Below are 12,846 nucleotides of genomic sequence, written 5' to 3' on the forward strand. Positions count from 1 at the left end.
GCTTTAAATGTATTCAGTGTTTTTTCTGGACCAAAATCCAGTTGATCCCTGTTTTGCTTAGGACCTTAGAGAAGACTTTCCTCCTTGTTTATTTATGTAAATAATTCATAGGGCTGCCAATCACACGAGTTGTATACAAGGATTAAAACAGCAATTATAGCATCTGGACACAGCCCATGATACCCAAGATTTTTATTTATTTTTTTAAAAGCAATCTCATAATCAAAAATACCATGTCAATAGCAGAGCTTACCTAACTGCCTGGACCAAATGCCTGGAAAAACATCCTTCAAAGCTTTGTAAAAGTTGAATAGGATTGAAACCATCCAAATTTCCAGAAAAAATGCTTTTCGGTGGGGCAGAAAAGATCAGAGAGAATGCACAACTCCTAGATCCAGCAAGATGGCATTATTTGATGGACCAGGAACATGGGTTGCCTGCTCTAAAGATACTTCTCAATCAACAGTGGTGATTGGGACTGGCAACTCCATCACTAAGTGAATTGGCTATAAAGTATAACATCACATATTTTCACTTATTTTTGACAGGGGTTGCAAAAGTTCTAATTGCCATTCTTAGCAAATCCTTCATAGTTGTAAGGCATGTAAGTCATATGATTGCCATTTGCAAATTTCTTCTCCCTCCCTAATTCACTTTGCTTGATGGAAGCTTGCAGTGAAGGTCCCAAAGGGCAATCGTAACCCACAGGATGATTCAACTGTCATTAATGTCAACCAGATGCCAAGCACCCAAATCACAATCATATGATTACAGGGACACTGCAACAGCTGTAACTATGAGGACCAGTCAAGCTTACTCATTCAGTGCTGTTATAACTTTGAATGGTCAATGAATAAGGATTACTGTAGACCAAGGATGTCAAACTGATGGTCTGCGGGCCGGATGTGTCACATAGGTCACGTCCACCCCAGCTCCATGAAGGGGAAGAGCATTGTGAAATGTTACATGATGGCAGTGTGACGCCACAAATTTAACACCTGTGCTGTAAACTGAACAGAAAAAATTCGTTACTTTACATATTTTTGTTCCTTATTTGGTAACTCAATACAGGAGGTCCTTGGGTTACGTCAGTCCCAAGTTACAATGTTTTGTGGTTACGACACATCTCCTGGCAGAGCAGTTCCGTGTTTCTATTACTTCTCTATCCAGGCACAGAAAAAGGTCAGGTCTTCAGAATGCAAGAGCCAGGACCCCCTGACCTGTTCCCCTCCCCTCAAAGCAGGCCTCACAAGTCATGTGCCGCACTGCGCAGCAGCTCCCTCATGCCATCTGGCAAGCTTTCCACGGGGGGGGGGGGGACAGCGACTCCCACTCTTGCCACGTTACTTACTCCCCCTCATGCCCAGATTTTGGCAGCAGGGTCCGGAATCTTCTAGAAATGAAAGTGGCGCTGCCCTCGACAATGCTTTCTGTTGCTTTTGGACTTGCAGTTTTCTCCTTCGGTTGAGGACGCGAGTGAAAAGCCCCTGACAATGCATTCACTGGCTCTGGTGCTTTCTGTAGTGCAGGGGTGGAAAGAAGGCGCAAATGAAGCACTTCTTTAGTCGCCTAAAGTATAATGACTAGTCACTTGCTGGAACGCAAACACGAAGTAGCTGGTTACACATGGCGGTGATGTCATGATGTGGCGACCCGGGGGCAGCAAGGCCCTTCAAACGTGCAAACTCAAATCGAGCTTTAGTGTAGCTGGCCATGCTTCACGGTTGGGGGGAATCAGGCAAGAGAGCATTAGAGCGAAATGGAGGAAGATCAGGAATGTTCCGACTTACACCAAAAATCGGTTTACGACGCAGCGCAGGAACAGATCAATGTCATAAATCGGGGATCCCCTCTACTTTATTCTCATTGTATTGATTTTGAAATCCTTTAAAAATCCAATGTTTCAAACAACAGAATACTGTAGTGCTGATATGCATTCATGTAGTTAGTTTTTATTTTGTTTTAGCAAATGTAAACTAATTTAAGTTAATGTAATAAATGTACATTTATGAATTACATTTGAAATATTGTTTTTAAGAAAAAACTATAAGTTTTTTAAAAAAATCAGATTTCTTTAAATCCCCTCTATATTCTGCAAAGAACCAATTTGCATTAAAATTTTTCCTGGGTGCACAGAGTGCAAACATTTTTTTGTTGATATTTGAAAAGTTAATCTGAAAACTTATGGTAATCAACACACAATATTGGAAAATGTCATAGAAAATATTAATTATGCATGCAGCACTCTTTTTTATTATTAATGTAGTTTTGTTGAATCATGGCAAATTTGTTTACTTTGAATTTGTATAATTGACTAGACTGTAAAGAACAAAAAAGTAAATTAATTAACCCTACTTCAAGCAATTTGCCTTCGTTAGGACCTTGATTTGGGGTGGAATAGTAAGTGAAGAAAGGCAACAAGGAGAAACGAAGCAGACACTTACTATGCTATCCTAAATCGAGGTCCTAATTAAGGCAAATGGAGTGAAGAAAGGCAGCAAGGAGAAACAAGAAGGCATTTTGAAAGGAGAAGTGATTTTGGAAGACTTTGGAAGCGATTTGGAGCGGCGTAGGAAGCTTTTGGAGATGTGATTTTAGGAGAAATTTGGGATGGCATAGGAAGTGTTTGGAGAGGTGATTTTGGGAGTGATTTGGTGCGTAGAAAACTTTTGGAGAGGTGATTTTAGGAGCGATTGGGGTGGCGTAGGAAGCTTTTGGAGAGGTGATTTTGGCAGCGAGATTGGGTGAATGAAGCGGTAGGCTAGGGGGGATTTTGGCAGCAGGATGGGGCGGCTGCTGGGAGCAGAGGAAGCGGAGGGCTAGAAAAGGGGAAAATGGCAGGGAAATGGGGCAGCTACGGCGTTCCCCGCCTCGAGACTGCAGGTGGAAGCAAAAGGCGGGGAATCTCAGCGGGTGTGACAAGCAGATGGGAAATCCCGGCAGTGGCAAGACAGGGGAATCCCTGCGGCAGTAAGAGAGCGCACACGCAGTAAGAGAACCCACGCAGCCGGGCTCGGGTTCGTAAGGTCAAAATGGTTCTTAAGAAGAGGCAAACAAATCTTAAACACTGGGTTCGTATCTCAAAAAGTTCGTATGAAGAGGCGTTCGTAATATGAGGTATCACTGTATATTGTTTTCCTACAACACTTGTCTTTTGCTTTTCTCTTTCTCATCTACTATGAATGCTCCTTAAATATCCACATTAGTGACAAGAGAAGTAATTGTTCTGCTGACAGATGCTATATTAAAAATATTTCACTAGTTAATTCCTATGAAAATGTTGAAATAAAACTTGCCCCTTTGTTTTTAATATTTCAGCGATTACCGTAATTCTGAAAATAAGCAATTGTGACCTAAATAGAAACTCTTTTTCAAACAGATTCTGATATACAGTGAACCCTCGAGTTTCGCGTGTTCAAGTATCGCGAAAGGGCTATTTCGCGAGTTTTCAACCAGGAAGTAAACTCCACCATCTGCGCATGCGTGCCCTTCCACACATGCATAGATGGTGGAGTTTCCCCGCCGGGCAGAGGCTTCCCTGGGTCTTCCCCCTCTTGCCCCCGTAAGACCCCAGCGGCGGCGCGAGCAACGGCGTGGGCGGGCGGGCGGCACGAGCTTGGGGACATCCCAGCTCCGCTCCCCAGCTGGGGAAAGCGCGCGCGTTGCTGGGGAAAGCGCGCGCGTTTGGGGACTCCCTAGATCCGCTCCCCAGCTGGGGAAAGCACGCGCGTTGCTGGGGGAAAGCGCGCGCGTTTGGGGACTCCCTAGATCCGCTCCCCAGCTGGGGAAAGCGCGCGCGTTGCTGGGGAAAGCGCGCGCGTTTGGGGACTCCCTAGATCCGCTCCCCAGCTGGGGAGCGGATATAGGGAGTCCCCAAACGTGCGCGCTTTCCCCAGCAACGCGCGCGCGGTGGGGACTCCCTAGATCCGCTCCCCAGCTGGGGAGCGGATCTAGGGAGTCCCCAAACGCGCGCGCTTTCCCCAGCAACGCGCGCGCGGTGGGGACTCCCTAGATCCGCTCCCCAGCTGGGGAGCGGATCTAGGGAGTCCCCAAACGCGCGCGCACCCCAGGCGCGAGCAACGGGGTGGGCGGGCGAAGGGCGGGCGGCAGTGGAAGCAAAAACACCATCTGCGCAAGCGCAGATGGTGTTTTTACTTCCGCACCGCTACTTCGCTAAAAATCGATCATCGCGTGGGGTCCTGGAACGGAACCCTCGCGATGATCGAGGGTTCACTGTATTGACAAATCAACAATTCCCGTCTGTTGCTCAGTTTATAAATGTTTGTGTAACCATATCCAATAAAAGATCTTCTATTATTGATTTTAAAATTATTTTATAGTGGAATGGTGTTTTTAACTTTTTGTATTTTAGTTCTTACTTCCTAGAAGATTTTTTTTTACATCTAATCATTTATTTCATTTGCAATATCATAGCATTCTCATCCTCAGAGTTTCCCCCATAAAAAAAAACATGAGATAGATTAAAGCCCAGAGTAATTCAGGAAACTATGGATGAAGTTGGATGAGAACCAAGGAGGGGGTGGTGGTGTTAGGTTCCCTGGGTATGTTTCATGAGAATGAACCATGTACTGACCAGTTACTAAGGCTTTGAATATTGTTATCTGTTATCTGAATAATATATTTCTATTTTTAAAGGATAGCTGAAACATTAGAGTTAATTTGTTTGTAGAATGTATGGGTCTTTCCATAGGAAGTTCCAAGAAAATAATGAAAAAAGTCTACAAAAGCAAATAACTAAAAGATAACTAAAAGATTCTATTGAAAAGTATAGCTAAAGTAAATAAATAAATTTATCATTGAGGGCAAAATGTAACTTGTATGTCAAGATTTACAAGATTTTTATAGTATGTATATTTGCTCTTAAGTGCTAATAATATCACTTTGATTGGGAGTTTTGTGTACTGGCATCAATTGTCATGTGTCAAATACTGTAGTATGTACAATAATTCTACAGAGGACTTCCCTGAATCATTATGTCAAGAAAGATGAGATTTTTATTCATAGTCCAAATTTAATATGTTGATTTCCAATCAAGTACATTTGAACAATAGGTTTTGAGTTCCTAAACAACTTTGTGAAGAATTGTCTCATCAAGATACAGTTTTATAGATATCTGCTGTCATGATATTAATTGTATTTAATCAGTTTTATTACTTAGCTGTATAAATAATAGGCAATTTTTGAAGCTATTTTTCAGGGACATTTTTCAAAACAAATTGGGATAATTTTAATTCAGCAGGATACAGGATAATGTAAGTATTCTGTATGTAATATAGTAACAATGACGGCATGCAGCTTACTAAAACAATAGTAATCTTGAGCTGCCTAGAACCGTAAGGTAGAAGGCAAATTAATTTAATAATAATAATTGAAATCTGATTTAGATTTTATTGATATTTAAAGTGGACAGTAGCTCACCTTTTTTCAGGAAAGCCAGTTTTGGCTCCCAAATTGAAGGGTTGCAGATATTTGAACTGTAATTAGCCATATATTACAGATATTTGAACTGTAATTAGCCATTTTATCCAATAAAGAAGAGGAATTCCTAAGGCCTTTGTCTGATTGAATGAAAGTTCTTCTGTTTGTTGAAAAAAGAGAAATTGCAAGAAAATATATACTGCACAAAAAAATAAAGGGGACACTCAAATAACACATTCTAGATCTGAATGAATGAAATATTCTCATTGAATACATTGTTCTGAACAAAGTTGAATGTATACAACAGGATGTGAATTTGATTGTCAATGATTGTTGCTTCCTAAGTGGACAGTTTGATTTCACAGAAGTTTGATTTACTTGGAGTTATATTGTGTTGTTTAAGTGTTCCCTTTATTTTGGGGGGCAGTGTACTTATCGGTGTGCCACAAGGATCTCGGTGTGCCACAAGGGTCTGTTCTGGGTCCTATTCTTTTTAATATGTTTGAGAGTGACATAGGGGAAGGTTTGGTAGAGAAGGTTTGCCTATTTGCCGAAGACTCTAAAGTGTGCAATAGGGTTGATATTCCTGGAGGGGGTCTGTAATATGGTAAATGATTCTCCGTACTGAAGGAGTGGGTCCAGCAGTCACATGGGTTGCTCCTGTCCAATCCGTTGGAACTGAGCCTAGTATTAAAAAAGACTGCTGGATCCGCCCCTTCCCCAGAATTCGCTCAGTTCGCATATCCTGCGGTTGTATTGTGATAGCTTGTTCAACATTCTAACACCTTCCCTTCGACTTTTCCTTCAAAAAATAGTAAGATTATTGTCTTTATTCATTACTTGCACCATTGCGCCAGCCGTTTAAAGGAAAAAAGTAAAAAAAGCGGCTCGGTTTTTTTCCCTTAGGAGAAGTTGCGGTTTCGTTTTCCCCCGGCGGTTTTGCCGGTTACGATTCCTGCGGCCGCTAGTGGATTCTTCTAATCCCTTGGCCCGGAGGTCCTGGTGCAAGTATTTATCGATTATATTATTGATTATTTATCGTAAATATTTAAGGGCTTAAAAGAAATACCTCCTGCGGAGTGAGACGCCTTCCAGTCTCCTGGACTTAGTCGATCGCTTTTCCCTTAAGAAATTCTACGGAGCGATCTTTTCGGCGCGAAGGCCTTCGCGCCCTTTTTTAAATCTAGGCCTCTCGTGTTGGCCTCCTGCCAGCCGTGTAGGCCTCAGTCCACCGCGTGGATCCCGGAGCGGGCCTTGGGGGTCCCAGGCTAAATTCTCCACCGGCTAAGCCTCCAACCAGAGTGCCTTGGTTTACTTAATTATAAAGTTTAGGGAGGCTGGCCCCGCTGGATTTGGGGGCACGAACTCTGGGTTTGCCCAGATTGTCCTCACTCTTCAGCAGCTTCGAGGCCTCGAAGCAGGATCCATTCCTCTTGGGAAGTCCTTAAAATTCTTCTCCTTATTATTTAATTATTGGCTCAGCCTTGTCTTCTGTTAATTGTCAGACTATGGCTTCTTTTCCCAAGAGAGGCACAACTAAAGGTCCCAAAGAGGTTAGGCCTACTGGTAATTCTACTGAAGTTCCCCAGGCCTCTTCCTCCTCTTCCTCAGGCACCCATTCCTTAGCCAAGCCCACCAGGGCTGAGAAGAGAAGGGACCCAGCCCTACAAAAAATACATGATAAATCAGCCAAACTTTTTAAGGTGCAGGCCCAAGTGCATATCAATCCAACCCCCCCGGAGGCCTCTAACCTGCCTCTTTCTGGGGTTCCTGTGCTATCCCTGGATGAGCCAAACCTAAATCCACCCCAACCTAACCTATGGGGTTTAGGTCCAGAGGAGCCAGATATTACCGAGGATTCCTCCCAGCCAGAACCTGCTCAGGCCCTCAGGGATCCTCCGGCTTTTCCGGCTGATATTTCTTCCCTGCCTCCGGAGTTTCAGTCTATCTTGACTATTCTGACTAACACCATTGACGCTAATCTCTCATCTTTCAATGTGCTTCTCTGTCTCATCCCCCACCACGCTCCTCCCGTCCCGTGAGTTCTTCTCCTCCCTACAGAGCCCCAACAATGGAGGTCTCTGACTCCTCTCAGGAAGAGGATGAGGATGTGGATGCAGAAGAGGATGATGACCCATTTCAGCGTCTGTCGGAAGATGAGGAATCTCAGATTAAGATTCCAGCCCCAGCTGCTATCTTTCCTTCGCAGCTTTTCAAATCTCTCCTGTTTAAAGCTAGAGTATCCACGGGGCTAGCCGGGCAAGAAAAACAGGCTACTTCTTCCTCAGACCCTCCGGAAGAAAATCTCCCTTATTTCATGGGAGAACAGGAAGACAATGAGGTAATACCTATGCCCAAGTTGTTCAAGGATGCCTTGCTTAAACAGTGGGAACACCCAACCGTTGGCTTTACTCCCACTCCCAAGGACAAGAAGCTCTACAAGCTCTTCTCCTCCTATGAGGAACTCCTAACATGTCCCAAGCCAGATGAACCAGTGAAGACACTCCACTCGACTGCTGCCATACCGGGCGAAGCAGAGGAGGTCCTCCGGCCAGAGGACAAACGACTTGAGCAAATGCTCAAAAGGAGTCTCCTTACAGACTCATGGGCCATTAAGAGTGCTGCAGCGGCATCTTTCTTTTCCAGAGCTATGCTCTTGTGGCTTCGTCAGCTCCAACCACACCTGCCTCCAGATGACTTACGGGGCCAACAGGATTTCAACAAAATCTTCACAGCTCCCCGATATGTAGCAGATGCTTCCCTCCAATCTTCCAGATTTGCAGCCAGGTCAGTAGCAGTCTCCACATCGGCCAGAAGACTTCTATGCTCCGCCCTTGGCAGGCGGGAGTAAGACAGAAGTGGCAGTTAGCCATGGGTCCACTGAAACGTAACCTCCTCTTCGGAGACCTTCTGGACCCTCTCCTTACGGAGACCACAGACAAGAAAAAGGTCTTGGGACCTACCACCAAGAAGGCCCCTAAACCGCAGCCCTTTCGGCGCTCAGGGCGTCAACAGGATCAGGGCTTCGCATTTCAAAGGAATCCAGGTCAGTATTCCCCTCGGTTTCGATCCCAATCTAGAACCACCAGGGGCAGAGGTTCCTGTTATCAGAGAGGATCCTCTTCTACCAGGGCTTTCAAAAGAGCCAGATGGTAAGTTTTCCTCCTTTCCCATAGGCGGTCGCCTAGCCTGGTTCTCTTCCGCCGGGCACCGTTCTTGTAAGGACCCCTGGGTCATTGACACTGTGGGAAGGGGCCTAAGGTTAGAGTTCATTTCACCTCCCCCTAACCGTTTTATTTCTTGTCCTTCTCCCAGTTCCACTCCATCTCGTATCCGAATGGAGGAGGCTATTTCTCTTTTGTTGACTATTAGAGCTTTTCAACCGGTCCCCTCTCTCCAGAGAGGTTTAGGCTTCTATTCCATCCTCTTCATGGTCCCTAAGACCTCTGGAGGCTGGAGAGCCATCTTAGATCTAAAGAATTTGAACCGGTTCATAAAATATAGGGAATTCAAAATGCATTCCTTATCTTCCATTTTAGCAGCTCTTCATCAGGGAGACTTTATGGGGTCTCTGGATCTCACGGAGGCCTACCTCCATATTCCCATTGCCAAGGTCCATAGGAATTTTCTGCGCTTTGCCTTTCAAGGCAGGCATTTTCAGTATAGGGTTATGCCATTTGGGCTCTCCTCAGCTCCCAGAGTCTTCACTAAACTCTTGGGATCCTTGGCAGCTCATATCCGGGCCTCTCCCGTTCATATTTTATGTTATTTAGATGACATTTTAATTCATGGAAATTCCAGAACTGGTGGGGCTGCAGACCTCTCTTTTACCATGTCGGTTCTACAGAATCATGGTTTCTCCATAAATCTTAAAAAGAGCCACCTTGATCCATCCACTTCCATTCTGCATCTGGGAACTATCATTAATTCTGAGATATCCCAGGTTTTCCTCTCCACTGAGAGAAAACGCAGCTTTTTGGATCTCATTGCTCGCATCCTGCCCCAGCAATCTGCCTCCATTGCCACCCTATCTTCCCTTTTGGGTAAAATGGTGTCATGTATTGGTATTGTTCCCTGGGTCCGTGTTCACGCCAGGGAACTACAGTGGCTTCTATTACCCTACCAGAGATCGGACCACAGCAACTCGAATCGTCGCATCACCATCCCACCGACGGTTCGCAGATCCCTCAAGTGGTGGACTTCTCCAGCCCTAGACAAGGGATCTCCCTTCCGGTGCCCCGACTAGTTTGTAGTCACCACAGATGCCAGCCTCTCGGGCTGGGGGGCCCACGCCCAGGGTCTTTTAGCTCAGGGCACATGGTCACCGGAGGAGGCTTCCAGGCCCATCAACTGACTAGAATTAAGAGCCGTGTCTCTAGCTCTAAAACAATTCCACTCTCACATCTCTAACCAACATGTGCTGATTCTCACCGACAATATAGTCACCAAAGGCCATATTTGCAGACAGGGAGGCACAAGATCCAAGGCCCTCATGAGGGTGGCCCCGAAGTTAGGCCTTTGGGCAGAGAAAAATCTCCAGTCGCTTCTAGCCGACCACATCTCGGGGAGCCTCAATGTCCAAGCGGACTGGCTCTCGCGAGTGACCTTAGATCCAGGCGAGTGGAATCTCCATCAGTCACTGTTCCACCAGATCTGCCTCAGGTTCGGCCATCCAGTGTTGGATCTATTTGCGACCAAAGCCAATGCCCAGCTCCCTCGCTTCATCTCCAGGTTCCCGTCTCCGGGAGCAGAGGCAATCAATGCTCTCAGGAGCCCTTGGCCTCCAGGTCTATTGTATGCCTTCCCTCCAATTCCAATTCTGCCAGACGTGATCAACAAAATCCTCCTGGAGAAGGCCCGAGTAATTCTGATTGCCCCTCACTGGCCTCGCAGGCCCTGGTTCGCGGACCTCCAACAACTGTCCGTCCAGGACCCCTGGCGACTCCCCGTTTCGGAGGATACGTTGCGACAGGGGACCTCCTTCCACCCGGATCCAGAGTGGTTCCACCTCACCGCCTGGCTATTATCCGGAGGGACTTAGACCTGCGAGGGTATGACCCGGACACAGTGGAAATCATCCTGAAGTCTAGAAGAGGGTCTACCAACCGGATCTACGACCATAATTGGTCCAAATTCCATCAGTGGTGCTCGCAGGAAGGTTTTTCAGCACCATCCGCCGACACCTGGCCGCCATTTCTTCCGTCTTGGCGGGGCCTCGCAGGCAGCCCCTCTGCTCCTTTCCAGAAATCCAAGAATTTCTAAGAGGAGTGGCCATCCTCAGGCCTTCTAAAATCCACAGATATCCTACCTGGGACTTGCCACGGGTTCTTCCCTCCCTTACTCAGGCACCTTACGAACCCCTGAATTCTGCGTCCCTCAGGTACCTATCCTTTAAGGTAGCATTCCTGGTGGCGATTACATCCGCCCGACGCATATCTGAGTTGGCAGCCCTTTCTATCAGACAGTTTTCACCAGGATAAAGTGGTTCTGCGACTGGACCCCACCTTTCTACCAAAGGTTAGTTCCATGTTTCACAGATCTCAGGATATCATATTACCTTCCTTCTGCCTCCAACGAGAGCATCCCCTGGCAACTAGATGGCACACTCTGGATCTCACTAGAGCGCTAAAGGTTTATATCCAACGCACAAGATCCATCCGGAGATCTGAAGCACTCTTCATAGCCTACCATCCCAGATCCTTGGGATCCAGAGTGTCTTCTACAGTAATAGGTCGTTGGATCAGAGGGACCATCTCTAAGGCCTACGAGACAGCTCCCCTTTCCATTCCAAGGAATATTACAGCGCATTCCACCAGAAGTGCAGCCACATCTGCCGCTTGGGCGACTCAGGCTCCGTTGGAAGAAGTCTGCAAAGCAGCCACTTGGGCCTCGCCAAATTCCTTCATAAGGCACTACAAAATCGATTCGTACGCATCAGCGGACGCTGCCTTCGGCAGTAGAGTACTCCAATCCGTTATCTCTCACGATAGCAATGTACTCCCACCCTAGGGACCTATCTCTTGGGTATGTCCCATGTGACTGCTGGACCCACTCCTTCAGTACGGAGAATAGGCGTTGATTGCTTACCTGAACGCCTCTTCTCGTACGGTGAGTGGGTACAGCAGTCACTTCCCTCCCTATGTGTGGTCTTCTTTACCTTCTATTCTATTTTCTTATAACACATGAGAGTTGAACATTAAAGAGCTTCACTACTGAGCCTAGTCTATGGATTCGCGAATTCTGGGGAAGGGGCGGATCCAGCAGTCTTTTTTAATACTAGGCTCAGTTCCAACGGATTGGACAGGAGCAACCCATGTGACTGCTGTACCCACTCACCGTACGAGAAGAGGCGTTCAGGTAAGCAATCAACGCCTATTTAGCTTTACTAGATAAATGTTCATAGTAATGGAAACTGCAGTTTAATGTTTCCAAATGTAAAATAATGCACTTGGGGAAAAGGAATCCTCAATCTGAGTATTGCATTGGCAGTTCTGTGTTAGCAAAAACTTCAGAAGAGAAGGATTTAGGGGTAGTGATTTCTGACAGTCTCAAAATGGGTGAGCAGTGTGGTCGGGCAGTAGGAAAAGCAAGTAGGATGCTTGGCTGCATAGCTAGAGGTATAACAAGCAGGAAGAGGGAGATTGTGATCCCCTTATATAGAGCGCTGGTGAGACCACATTTGGAATACAGTGATCCCCCGTTTATTGCGTCCCCAACCATTGCGAACAGGGTACTTCGCTATTTTTCAACCCGGAAGTCAAAAATACCATCTACGCATGCGTGCCGGGCACGCATGCGTAGATGGCAGCGGCTTCCCTGGGTCTTCCCCCTCTTGCTGGCGTCAGCGAGGAGTTTCCCCACCGCCCACGCAAACTCCTCGCTGCCGCCCGCCCTTCGCCCGCCCACGCCGTTCATTCTCGCCGCTTTTGAGCTGAGTCTGGGAGCGAATTCGCTTCCGGACTCAGCTCAAAACCGCCGATAGCTCGAAAGCGCCGAGACAAGCCGTTCCTTGCCGCTTGCTATCGGCGGTTTTGAGCTGAGTCCGGAAGCGAATTCGCTTCCGGACTCAGCTCAAAACCGGCGATACCAAGCGCCCCCGGACCCCCAACCCGGGTTTGGGGGGCTGCTAGGAAGCCCTCCATGCCGGCGGCAAACAGCCGCCCCGCCCCCAATCTTCAGCTCCTCGCTAGCGCTGTGGGAGTAAAAACACCGTCTGCACATGCGCAGACGGTGTTTTTACTTCCGCATCGCTACTTCGCGAAAACCCGCTCGTTGCGGGGGCTCCTGGAACGGAACCCTCGCAACGAGCGGGGGATCACTGTACAGTACTGTGTTCAGTTCTGGAGACCTCACCTACAAAAAGATATTGACAAAATTGAACGGGTCCAAAGACGGGCTACCAGAATG

At 46.8% G+C, this 12,846-nt stretch overlaps 1 protein-coding gene across 1 annotated transcript in view; it reads left to right on the plus strand.

The window, feature by feature from the left end:
• The window catches only part of CDC73 (cell division cycle 73), a 132,712-nt gene that overhangs the window by 9,378 nt on the left and 110,488 nt on the right, over positions 1-12,846 (plus strand). The gene's annotated exons all lie outside the window — the stretch shown is intronic.

This window comes from Erythrolamprus reginae, chromosome 3 (assembly GCF_031021105.1).
Source record: "Erythrolamprus reginae isolate rEryReg1 chromosome 3, rEryReg1.hap1, whole genome shotgun sequence".
In the NCBI taxonomy this organism is placed as follows: domain Eukaryota; kingdom Metazoa; phylum Chordata; class Lepidosauria; order Squamata; family Dipsadidae; genus Erythrolamprus; species Erythrolamprus reginae.